Source organism: Natrix helvetica (assembly GCF_964273705.1).
Source record: "Natrix helvetica genome assembly, chromosome: 4".
NCBI classification, from domain to species: Eukaryota; Metazoa; Chordata; class Lepidosauria; order Squamata; family Natricidae; genus Natrix; species Natrix helvetica.
Window position 1 is genome coordinate 96,919,029 of NC_138550.1, and position 13,880 is coordinate 96,932,908.

Sequence of the window (13,880 nt, forward strand, 5' to 3'; positions counted from 1 at the left end):
TCCCATTTGGGATTGTACTGTCTGCATCTTTGAGGCACCATTTTTGCTTGCCCCCCAACCCATCCAATAAAGCAATAATACTTGATATACTGACAAGTTCTACGTTTTTAGTATCCAGTTAAAAACACTTTCATGTCTTTACACTTTATTGATCTTTGTGCTTATGGTATAAACTGATGGATATTAAACCAAAATGGGTTAATATTGGAAAATATCCAATGAGTAAATATCCAGTCACCTGTTTATATTTTCAGCCAATCTTTTTTTTTTTTTTTTTTTTTTGTAATAAAATTTTTATTGGTTTTTCAAAGTTTATAGGGAAAAGGGTAAATGGACAGGTATACAAATTTTGGCAGTTGCAAAGTGTGTGAGGCCCCCCTCCCTCCATACCCATAGCGTACATTTATATATAATGCATTAGTATATAATTGATTATAATCAGCATATTAGTTCGATTATTAAATTCAATCAAATTAAACATTACAATATAAAATCCAAATATAATTCCATTTTCACTTTCGGTCAATTTATAATAATATGATTTTCATATTTATTTCTGTGATCTGAGTCTTCTTGCTATTGCCCCATCTCCCTCCACTGGCAGAGCTCTGGCCCCTCCCGTGTCCTGCGTGTCCGTTGTAGTGTCTGGTGGTTTCTCTAGGAGTGTTTTATTTTTTTCCATAAAGGCCTGCGCCTCTATGGGTGAGTTAATTCTGATTCTTGTCTCCTCCCAGAATATCAGCATACCTTCAGGCATCAACCATCTAAACCACACCCCTTTCTGGTATAATTTATTCGCTAATTGCGAATAATTTTTTCTTTTTTCTCTAATCTTCTTAGGGATCTGCTTCAGAATGGTTATCTCCATATCATGATATGTCAATGCTTGCCCCCTTTGTACACCCAGAATTTCATCTCTTGTGGTTTTTCTAAGGAATTTAATGTGAACCTCCCTGGGTACATTGTGTGTTCTAGCATAAGCTGAGTTCACTCTATAAACCAGATCTATATCCCACCCCATCTGTTGTTTTTCTTTGTGTGTATAGTCAGCCAGAATGTTTGTCATGATGTCCCTTATATTTTCCCCATCTTCTTCTATAACATTTTGAAATCTAAGATAATAGGACATTCTCTCAAATTCTAATTTCATCTGTTGGATGTCAAGATCTTTGTTCCCTTTCTGCACAGCTTCCACACACCCCCTCACCTCCTCCACCCCCCCTTCCACAAGATTCAGTCTTTGTGAGTTCTTATATATTTGGGCTTGATTTTCTTTAATTTCATCTTTCATTTCCCTTAGCTGTTTCTTGATTTCCTCCTGGCCCTGTAAAATTTGTTGAAGCATTTGTTGAAAGTCCATCTCTGTAGTCTTATGTTGCATCAGTTCTGTTATCTTTGACTGTGTGGCTGGACTGGATGTTGCGGATGTTGGAGCAGAAGTGGCAAAGCCAGATTTTCCAGGAGGGGGTCTTTTAGATGCCATCCTTTATAACGTTAAAAGTTCAGTCCAAATATGAAGTAAGCAGTTAGAAAAGAAGGGTAGCCAGGTGAATCCGGGAGCAGAAGAACCAGGCAGAAGAGAGTCTCTCCAATAAGTCTGGCAATAGATAAAAAATTTCCCCTAGAAGGTTGAAAAAATACCAATCCACAAGAGGTTCCTCTGGGAGACACGGAGACAAAGACCGGAAGCCTGAATTTTAAAGGTGGAGTCAGGTTTCAGAGTTCATAAAGACAACGGAAGTGTGCCATCTTGCCCTGCCAGTTTTGGGCACAGAGGCGTAACAAAGTTTTAAAAAGTTCCAAAAGTCCTCAAATCATTGTAATATGTAAAATTAAATTGAAAAGAAAATCATCTCAGCCTAAGTGACGCTTCATTCGTTGGCTCTCCCCCCTCCTCCTTCCCCGGGGGCTGAGAGCAAAATTGTTTCTTGCCGCTTGTCCAAGGGGGGGGGAAGCCCCCCTCCCTCCAGCCGCACCTCCAAAATGCTCCGAAAGCTATTTTAAAGTTTTAAAAGCTGAATAAATCTTCATGCAAAGTAAGGGATGAAGAGAGAGGCAACCTCACCGCACCGCAGCTGCTTCCTTCAATTGTAGCATTCTCCAGTCGGCTTGTAGCGAGGCGCGAGGCATGGAAACGCGATGCGCCCTCCGAGCTTGCTCCCCGGTGCCTTGGGCGCGCGAGAGAGCCCCCGCCGGCTGCCGCCGCTGCAGGAGACCTCCGCGATGCCGCCCCTCCGGCAGGACCCCTCTGCGGGGTGTCCTGTGCCCCCCAAGGAGTGGGGAAGCCCACCGGGGAGCCGGAGCGGGCAAAGGGCTGCCCGTCGCCGCCGCCGCCGGAACCGGAACCTTCAGCCAATCTTTTTAAACGTTCTCTGGGGGATCCAATACATGCGGAAAAGATTTTTTCATTGAATTAATGTAGTTAAGAAATCAATGGTGCTTCTTGCTTTAAGATGTGTTATTCCAACTCTTTATTTCAAAGTTTTTGCAAATAGTTAGCATATTTCTAGTTTATTAAAATACTATAAATTTAGAAACTTCCAAAACACATTTCAATATTGATAGTAATTTATGGGTTTTAGTTGCTACTAATGCATTTGGATCAAATGGCGAATACGAGTGTTGCTTTAATTGAATACAGTGCAGTATTGCAAGCAGGTGTAGGGTTTATATTAGAAACAAATCCATTGGATCGGCAGAGTAGAACCTCACCCAATTTCCAAATATTTGCTTCTCTATCATAAGACACTTTGTCATCCTTCTTATTTGATAGCCCTCTTATTTTGAGATTAGAAGCTGAACTTTAAATAGAGGTCATGTGTATAAGAAGGTGCTTACTAACCCAGGCACAGAGTTAAGAGAGAGAGAGAAAAACTTTATTCAGTGGTCACCTTGTATACTTTAGATCTGTTGCTTCTTTTCTCTCTTTGATACAATCTTTAAGTTACTAAGACATAGTAATATAGTTATTTGATCTTAAACTTTTGCATTTCTATCTGCTAATCAGTAGTGGGATTCGAAATTTTTTACTATCGGTTCTGTGGGCATGGCCTTGTGGGCATGGCCTTGTGGGCATGGCAGGGGAAGGATACTGCAAAATCTCCATTCCCTCCCCATTCCTCGGGGAAGGTTAGGGCAAAATCCCCATTCCCTTCCCACCCCACTAACCTGCTTTCCAGCTCCGTTCTCCTGTTCAGGGCAACAAAAGAAGATCAGCTGGGAGGCTGGGAGGCAGCAGGGGCGGGGCCAGCCTATTTGCCGGTTCTCTGAACTACTCAAAATTTCCCCTACCTCTTTAACTGGCTAAATACCACCTCTTCTGCTTATCCTAAGGAGCTGAAGATGCTATCAAAGATTGATTAACAAAGATTGAGTTACACCTCGTACAATCTTTTTTTTTTAATTTAGAAAGAAAATAATTTTTCTTCTAGTATAATTTGCCTGCATTCTCTTCCACCCTACAGTTGCAAAACTTGAGTTTTCTACTGAGGCCACCTAGCAATAACGTCCATAGGTAAAAATAGGCAAGAAGCTAAAAAAAATATGTCTGTTTTTCCTTCTTCTTTTTGCTTGCCCTTTTAATAGACCTCAAATGTCAAATCCAAAGGATTCAGTAATATAAACTTTGAGAAGCTCACTACGAGTAGCCCTTGACCTACATTGGTTGTTAATGACCAAAAAATACAAGAGCACTAAAAAAGGTGACTTATGACCATATTTCCCACTTATGACTCTGGTAATGATGTGATTAAAATTCAAACACTTGGCAACTACGTCATGATGGTTGCAGTGTCCCAGGGTCATGTGATCACATTTCTGACTAGCAAAGTCAATGGGGAAGACAGATTCACTTAACAATTGTGTTATTATTAACTTAACAACTGCAGCAATTCACCTACCAACTGTGGCAAGAAGGGTCACAAAATGGGACAAAACTCACTTAAAAATGTCTTACTTAGCAACATAAATTTTGATCTCAATTGTGGTCATAAGTCGAGGACTCTCTGTATAAGCCCATGTCGAAAAAGCTCTGATTCAGGATTACATTTCAATAAAACTGGCTACAGTTTTGCAGTAGACCTCAACTTACAACTGGTCACCTGTGTGACCAGACCTGATTTTAAGCAAACCTATATATATTGTTTTGGATGTTGTTGTTGTTTTTTGCTAGAAACCAGGCAAAGCAGGCGGTGTCATAAATAACGGTCCCGTGACTGTGGAGCAGCCATAAAGGTGAGCCAATTACCAGGAGTTCAAAATGCAGTCATGGACACCTACAGTTCCAACAACTGTATGCGTACAGTTGTTGGAACTCCACAACTAGTTTGTAAGTAGCTTTGGCAAGGGGCACTTGTAATGTTGTATGCTAAGTTACTGTTCATTAAGGGAAGACTACCTGTACCAGGGTCTTATCTATCAGGTTAATTAGCAGACATAGGTTTTCATCTTTTGCTGTCATCTCTGCCTATGAAACAAGGTGTCAGCTTTTTGAGTAATACACCCCTTGAAAGCAGGGAGAATTAAGTGAAGGATGCCGTATTTTTCTGTGTGTCGCATCCCATGTTCAATAGGTACAAAATATCATAGTTATTTCTGATTTTTGTCCATTGTATTCAAATTACGACATGCTTTGACATCTGGAATGTCAAGACTTGCACGTAAATTGGATTAAAGTGAGGGAGAGGTGCGCAATTTCAGCCTTACTGTCTCTTCCCAGATTCCATCTTGCTCCCAATGGCAGGACAAGAGTCAAGACAGTTGGAGATGAGCTGGGTGCAGTGGTTGACCAGGGCGTCTTTTGTGTCTTGCCGTGCTCTTAGTGAACCACATCGCTTGTGGAGACCGCCTTCATGATCAAAGGTGGACAAGCTGCCCCAAAAGCTGTCCTAAAACGAGCTGCCCTAAAAAGACACAACGTGCCCGTACACCAGAGGTGTTACCCCTCCCTGAACACTACACTCTATGGTTATTTCTATGTGCTAAGCAATGATCAATCTGTCAATTGAAAGGTTTGTCAATGTATGAATTAAAAATGAATTAAAATGATTAAAATATGCTGTCTCATCATAAGATCTCACCTAGCTATTGAAACAGACATGAAATCCAACATAGATCATTTAGGAACCCAACGTGTGTTTGGGTATACTAATAATAAAAAAAACAAGGGATCGTGATTATCTTGTAGTTGTTTGCTATAAAATCAGCACCATGCAGAAAACTTTCCAGTTTCTACACAACACTTCCAGAATAATGGCTTCTTTGTGAGCCCTAAACAACACAGCAGCATAATCCTATCTTCTGCTGTTTGCTGTGTGCCAATATTAACCCAGCAGTAAGTCAATGCCTTGTATTTGAAGTACACTGGTGGTTACCTCAAAAGAGCCTCAAAGGGGAAATTCTTTCACAACTTCTGTTTAGGAATATAAACTTCTAATAAATGTACTGAAGCAAATCTCAGTTCATCAAAAGAACATAAATACAGGTAGTCCTTGACTTACAACCGTTCATTTAGTGACCGTGCAAAGTTACAACAGCACTGAAAGAGGTGATTTATTGCCGTTTTTCACCCTTACGACCATTGCAGGGTCCCCATGGTCACATGATGAAAATTCGGTTGCTTGCCAAGGGGTTCAGAGATATGATGGTTGCAGTGTCCTGGGGTTGCATGTGATCACCTTTTGTGACCTGATGAGCAAAGTCAATGGGGAATCCAGGTTCACTTAACAACCATGTTACTAAATTAACAAATGTGATGATTCACTAAACAACCGAGGCAAGAAAAGTCGTGAAATGAAGCAAACTCATGTAACAAACGTTTCATTTAACAACATCAATTTTGGACTCAATTGTGGTCGTAACTCCAGGACTACCTGTATCTATTTCATAGAAGTGACTGGGGGAAAATATGAATGTTGTCTGCGTTTGGATTTTTTGTTGTTGACAATGTTGGGTTTAAATCAGGGGTTGCCAAACACTTCAGCTCAACAACCCCTTCAGATAGTACATTGATCCCTCCAAACATTATATAAAAATTATGTAATATAAGAAATACAACTAATAAGTAGTACAATGATGACCCCACCCCACCGGACATTCATCAACCATTTCTCCACCAGCTCAAAAGTTTAGATGGAAAATTTAGTCCTAATCTTTGACACAAATTAGCCCCTTTGATTGAACTGCCAGAACAGAATCTCTCTGTCATGGAGAGTTGAGGGTTCCCGAAGAAATGAAAATTACATGTAAGTAGGCCTAGGTGGTTTTTAGAAACTGCAAATACCAAGTATGATCCTACTGGTTTAGGCACCAGGCTAGAAAGCAAGAGACCATGTGTTGAAGTCCCTCCTTAGCCATGAAAGCCAGTTGGGCTAGTCACTCTTTCTCAGCCCAACTCACCTCACGGGATTGTTATTGTGGAGAAAAAAAGGAGGAGGAAGGTGCGTTTGATATATTCACTGCCTTAAGTTATTTGGAAAAACAATAACTGCAGGTTATACTGCACATACAAACATATATCTTACAAATGCATATGTCACCGTGAAAGACCGAAATTGGTGAATGTCGACATTCACCGGTGAATGTTGGTGAATGTCGACATTCACCGGTGAATGTCGACACATACCAATTTCGGTCTTTCACGGTGACATATATATAACGAGTCAGCGTAACGCTTTACTTTTGCTTTTCAATTTGCGGTCCTGGAACTACTCGTTCTAACCGCGCAGGATCGCAGGTTTTTTAAAAAAAGAAGTCCACGAATAGAAGACGCTTAAAAGGAAGCGAGGAGCCGAGGTATTAGGGTAAGGGTATTAGGGTAAGGGTGTCGAGAGGATAAGGGTATTTAGCAAATATTTCGGACATACACCAAGCGACTATGTGAATGTCGACATTCACCGGTGAATGTCGACATTCACCAGATTTCGGACTTTCACAGTAACACATACATACATACTGTGTGTGTAATATATAAAATTATTATTATCTCTTCCTTTTTCTTCATTTTATTATAAAAACCAATTGGCTAAGAGTTTACAGAGTGTGATCCAAACTTAAACTAAGGAGCAATTTCTTGACCATGTTAGATCAGTTAACCTCCTGGAGCTGTCGGTGCTCCACAATTGGAAGGGTTCCAGGAAAAACAAGACAAACATAAGTCTAGGATGATATAAGGATTCATGCCCTCAGCAAGGATTTAAATCAGAAGGCTTTCAAGTTCCCTTCTAACCCTATGATTTTATGGCTCTAAGGCATCTAATATAATAGTACTATATAATGCATTTTGGAAATAAACTTTTTTTCCTTTTACTGTATCTTGTGAGCTCTGAATGACTCCCTTAATAACCAGGAGAATTTCATTTCTCTGCTTTCCCTTTGTATTCTTTTCAATGGTATTCAGATAAGGTAGGGAGAATGGTTAGTCAGAGGTAAAAATATCTGGTTTTAGCAAGCAGCAAAAATCAATCAAATGTTTGAAAAGTACAGACTGGGGAAGAAAAGGAAATACTTCTTAACCAGTGGTGGGATTCAACATTTTTAACTACCAGTTCTGTGGGCATAGCTTGATGGGCATGGCATGGCTTGGTGGGCATGGCTTGGTGAGCGTGGAAGGGGAAGGATGCTGTAAAATCTCCATTCCCTCCCCACTCCTGGGGAAGGTTACTGCAAAATCCCCATTCCCTCCCAATCAGCTGGGACTCAGGAGTCAGAGAATAGATAGGGGCGGGGCCAATCAGAGATGGTATTGACTGGTTCTCTGGACTGGACAGAACCTGCTGAATACCACCTCTGTTCTTAGCTAAACTTTTGCGCTAAACATCTTTCATATATTTTCACACTGTAAAGCTAATTTTCCTTAACGTTATTCATCTTGACAAATTTACTTTCTTATATTCCCCATATTCCTCATTATTTAAACACACAGAGAATAGGAAGAGACATTTCCTAGGTGCTTCAGACTGAGGGAACATGTATAGATGCAGGATGGGAGTGTAGTGATTGTAGTCACCAAGTTGAAACAAAGTTTATTTGAGGTCACAATTTACCATATAACTAAATTTATATACTGTATACCACACATCTCTACTAGAGATGAGTCTAGACAACTTGCAAGGTTGTTGTAAAAACAACATAAAATATTAAAATTTTAAGATAATAAATATTAATATTAAATCTTATTTTATGTTATTATACATCCTAGCTATCTTAAAATTGTTTACATAGGACATTCATTCAAAAATAACTTGGTAGGTCATATCAACAGAAGGCGACTTCTGTTGATATGACTTAACAAGTTATTCTTGATTAAATATCACAAACAGAAACCTAACTCAACATGTTCCATGGCTAGTACAGATAGATTACTTTCCGGATAGCTCCAGCAATTCTGATTAAGAAGCAACTCCTCCTCACATTTACTTGGGAGCCTATTCCCCTGAATTTATTTGGACTTATTTCTGCTTGTATTAAAATCAGGAAGGAAACCATTTTGCACACTTTTCCTGTTCAAAACTTTGTTCCCATCTGGTTTCCCAAAGCTGGCACAACCCATCTTTCAGAATTCATGGGAAGATAAATAGTACATGGTTTGCTAATTGTCCCCATGAACAAAAACATGAGGTAATAATCTCTCAAGGGTTGATTCTGTACACATATCAGGAAGAATGACAACAACAAGCGCAACAGGAGCTACATTACTAGAGATCACAGTAACCATCAGAGAGGAAAGAAATGTCAGGAGATTTCTTTCAAACCATTCCTTGATTCCCCCTTCATTTTCTTTTGCTTTTGCCTTGTTTCCTTTGTGTTTCCACTCCTAACAACTTTCGTGAGTGTCCAGGTGGAGAATTTGTGGCTCACCGAGTCAACACTTCAGTAAGAAACAGATGTATGTGTAATAGTTTGTATCAAGTTAATTGGAGAAGAAGTACTGACAATGGATCGTTGCAACAGTTTGTCTGCTTAGAAAATTTTGCCATTGTGGATTATGAGGCACTCCAAAATACCTTCTTCTTAGGTTACTAAATGAAAGAGACAAAATGATGCTATAGAGATAATTAGAGCTGCATCCTTTATTTTGATTGTTCCTTTGGCAATGTGCTCCTTGTTATTATCCATGGACATTTACAATGCTTCCTGACTGCCTTCTTCAGAGTCCTACTACAAATACTTTCAAATGTGAACAGCTGACCAAGCTCTTACAAGGCCAAGCTGTTAGTGGAACTGAAGTCCAATTCATTTCTCCCCTGAACTATGATCAGCCGCTGTGTTTAATCATTTCAAATTATGAAAAGAAAGTCCCAAAGGCTTGCAGTTCTTTTGCAGCCTCAGAAGGAGAGTCATAGGAGGCTTTCACTAATAATAAGCTATTTTCAGACTGTGGAGCTTAAGCCAATGAAGGTTATCCTGTGACATGCAAGTTAAAGGTGGCACACCGAGCCATTTGGGGTGACACACCAGGGTTCACTAACATTCAAAAACTATTTTCAGAGGTTGCAAAGGCCGCATGTTCCTCCAGGCCTCTGAAGCCTCTGAAAATTGTCTGAAAATGTGGCAGGCTTTCATGTGGTTTTTGGGCGCTGCGAAGGCTGTGGGGGGCCTTTCTCTGAAGCTGCTTTAAGAACAGAGGCCTTGTGTAACCCAGAGCAGCCTGAGAAGCTCAGTATCACGAGGACAATTGTGCTGTATCCCAAGGCTTGCACCCCTTGGGGAATAGTGCAAGGTCATCTTTTTAAGTGGCAGCAGTGATACTAGGGTGGGAAGCCGCCCCACTAGAGAATGACATATTTCAAGGAATATTATAAGAAACAGAATATCATATTTCCCCAAAGGAGAAATGGAGAAAAATCTTAACGAAGGCAAAAAGCAGCCCTAGTCATCCTGCCATATCCTCAAGCAGTAGCCTCAAAACTTTAGAGATGGATATTTTGTACCAGTGGTGGGTTCCGGCTACTGTTGCAACCAGTATGCTGAAACGGGGTCGGGCATCCACCATGGGTATGTGCGCAGTGCACGCATGCGTACGCACTGCCCGCAACACTCCCGCTGCTTGGCGGAGCATTGCGCAGGCGCCGTACGCCCCGTGCATGTGCGCAAATGCCCCTGTCAACTCAAATAGAGGTAAAGAGAGCAGGCGGATGGGTGGGCCCTCCGGAGCACCGGAATGGAACGGTACCTGGTGCTCCCAGCAGGCATCGGTACGTCTGTACCGGGGCGTACTGGTCGTATCCCACCACTGTTTTGTACCTATTAGAAATGGCTTAGTAAATGCAAACATACTTTTCAAGTAGAAAGCTATTTGAAGTTACAACTGCCAAAACATCTTAAGGAGATATTTACGCGAGCGAGATTCAAACAGCTTGACAGATATGGGAGATTCCATTCTACGCCCTATAATGAGCATCTCTGCATTTGCGGAGCAGCAGAGGTAGAAGACCTGGATCACATCCTATTTGATTGTTGCTTGTATAAGGGGGTGAGAGACAGGTACCAAACAAATGACACATTGGGATCCTCATATGAAAACAACTTTCCTTATGTGCGGCCAGAACCAGAAAATAACATTTAACACAGCACAGTATTTTAACAAAATGGTTCAGTTGAGATCTGCATATGTGGGACTGATTGGGGTAGATTGCAGGGGTGACCCCAAAATGTAATTTTATTATATTTTATCTATATCTTAAATTATTGTATTCTATTCCAATTTCATTTTAGACTGTATTTTATTCCAATTCCATTTTAAATTGTATATTATCAAATTCCATTTTAAATTGCTTTTATCAAATTTTAGTAATAATTTGTTTCTGGAACTTTACACTTTGATATGGGCCAGGGGCTAATCAATAAAGACATTGATTGATGTCAATCAATGTACCTATTAAGAAAGCTAGGCCATCCTATTCATAAACTGTTAGATATTAACATATATCGTAGCAAGTCTCCTCTCTGGTCCGCCGCTATGGGGGGAAACAGGTATCGCTCTGATTGGTCGAGAGGCGTACCCGATTCCTATAAAAGGGGAACCCTCCGGCCACAGAGCAAGCTGGATCACTACTACTACAAATAAAGAGCTGTTAAGTCACTTCGTGTCCGCAGTCTGTTCTCTCGTTGCCCAGATCTAACATTGGCGACGAAGGTGGGATCGAGAGACAGATAGGACGAAGAACGCTACTTCAGAATCTCCGGATTTGATCCAGCCCAGGAATTGGGCAGAAATTCCGGCAGCCATCTCAGGACACCGCAGCGCGGCAAATTCAAACGAGGAAAATGGCGATGCACACTCCCCCCGCTCCATTCGACCCAGCGAATGACGAATGGGAGGCATTCATGATTCGGTTCGAGTGTTTTCTCGAAGCGAATGAATACACGGGGATAACCGACGCCCGAAAGAAAAACATCTTCCTCGGCTACTGTGGAAAAGAAGTCTTCAATACGGCCAGAGACCTCACCGCACCTACTCCGATACAAGCGGTATCATGGGCGGCGTTGCAACAGACTCTACAGACTCATTACGCGCCAAAACCTTCCCGCCACGTTTGCCGCCAGGAATTCAACACGAGGAACCAGAAGGCGGGAGAATCAATCAATCAATACGTTGCAGCCCTACGTAAGGCATCAACTAACTGCGAGTTCAGGGATCTGGACGAGCATATCCTGGCACAATTTGTTTGTGGGTTAAGAGACATTTCGCTACAAAAAAGGCTGTTGGCAAATCCAAATTTAACCCTACAAATAGCACTAAACGAAGCAAGGGCATCCGAGTCAGCGGAAAGATCATCGGAAAGCATACAACGCGGGTTCAACACAAGCCAACCAGCACCCAGACAAACCAGAGTCCACTACGAGGACACCAACCCCGACTACGAGGATCCCGAGTTCGAGGACAGTCACCTGATGCGGAGCAGTCACATGAGGCCTGGGGGGAGACCCGGATTCCGTTTGCCGCCCTGCGCAAGCTGCGGAGGGAATCACCCCCGGTCTACCTGTCGGTTCAGGAACGTTGTTTGTTCACCCTGCAACAAACTTGGGCACATCGCACGAGTGTGCCGGAGCGGAGCCCCTGCCTCACGGCAGCCACCTACATACCGCCAACAGAAGCCCAACCCAGGGGCTTGGCGGAACCAAAAAGGGCGCCCAGAGAGAAATCCACAAGTGTTTACCCAGAGAGAAAATCCCCAAAGAGCTGAGCGAGCGTATTCCCAGAGAGATTATACAGAAAGAGCTGAGAGAGCGTTCTATCAAGACGCTCAACGAGAGTATTTTCAGGATACAGATGCTGAGATAGAGTTGACCCAGAGAGAGGAGTTGCGAACGTATCTCACAACAATAAGTCAGGTCCGCACCAAGCGGCCTAAAAAGCTGAAAGTCACAGTCCTCTTGGAGGGCTCACCGTGCGAGCTGGAAGTTGACACAGGATCGTCCCTGACGATCATTTCATGGGCATCCATGAAACAGGCTATCCCTAGCCTCAAAAAGAGCCAACTACACGCTCCAGACATCCTGCTACGAGACTACCAGGGGAACCGAGTCCCCATCGTGGGCCAAGGCACGTTCCAGATCCGTTTCAAGGACATCGTAGCCCAGCTGCCCGTGACCATCGCCAGCGCACCGTTACAGAACCTCCTAGGACTGGATTGGTTTGAATCCTTGGGGCTAGAAGTCACCAGAATCAACGCCGTGGAGAACAGCAGCGCTGAGCAGATTTTTAAGGAGTTCGAGGATGTGTTCAGCCCCGGTCTGGGTAAGTATGTGGGTAAACCAATCTCATTCAATTTAGATCCCAAAGTGGCGCCAATCCGACTTAAACCGAGACGAGTGCCTTTTGCACTCCGCCCAAAAATAGACAAGGAGATAGATAAGTTAGTGGAGCAGGGAATCCTTGAGCCGGTAGATCACGCACGCTGGGAAACTCCCATTGTGACCCCAGTCAAGCCAGACGGGTCAGTCCGCATCTGCGTGGACTATAAATGCACAATTAATGTCGCGTTACAACAAAGCGCATATCCTGTGCCCGTAGTACAACACCTATTGCATTCGTTGGGGCCAGGAAAGATATTTGCTAAGTTAGACATGGCACAAGCTTACCAGCAGTTGCCCGTGGATAGCGCCACAGCGGAGGCCCAAACTATAGTGACGCATAGGGGAGCATTCAAATGCAACCGGCTACAATTCGGTGTGAGTATTGCTCCAGGTCTGTTCCAGAGCGTCATGGAACGGCTTTTGCAAGGGATACCGGGGGTCGTTCCCTATTTTGACGACATCTTGGTGTCCGCTGCAAACGAAGAGCAACTATTAAAAAGAGTCAGAACTGTTTTGGCCAGAATCAGAGAAAAGGGTCTCCGCCTCAAAAAGGAGAAATGCCAAATTAACGTGCCTAGCGTAGAATTCCTGGGATATAGAATCGATGGTCAGGGAATACACCCCACTTCAAAGAAAATTAAGGCGATCCAGGACGCCCCCACACCACGAAATCAGACCGAGTTGCAGGCCTCCCTCAGACTACTTAACTTCTACAGCGTGTTTTTGAGACAGAAGGCGACCGTTGCTGAGCCATTACATCGACTACTCCAGAGGAACGCAACATGGAGATGGGGACGATCCGAAGCAGCAGCTTTTGCCGCAGTAAAGCGCCTGCTCACCACTGACTCGCTGTTAGTCCAATACAGCCAGACGCTACCGCTGGTATTGACCTGCGACGCATCACCTTTTGGAGTCGGCGCAGTCCTCAGCCACAGGATGCCAAACGGGAACGAAGCACCCATCGCTTTCTACTCCAGGACTCTTTCATCGGCCGAGAGGAATTACAGCCAGATGGACAGGGAAGCGTTAGCTGCTGTAGCTGGAGTAAAACGTTTCCATGAATACCTCTACGGCCGCGATTT

General features: G+C 42.9%; 1 long non-coding RNA gene across 1 annotated transcript in view; it reads right to left on the reverse strand.

The window, feature by feature from the left end:
- Window positions 1–288: 288 nt before the first annotated feature.
- LOC309391197 overlaps window positions 289–13,880 on the reverse strand; it is a 330,437-nt gene continuing 316,845 nt past the window's right edge. Inside the window, exon 2 of the long non-coding RNA XR_014175242.1 lies at window positions 289–1,188. This is a non-coding gene — a long non-coding RNA (uncharacterized lncRNA). The remainder of the gene's footprint in view (window positions 1,189–13,880) is intronic.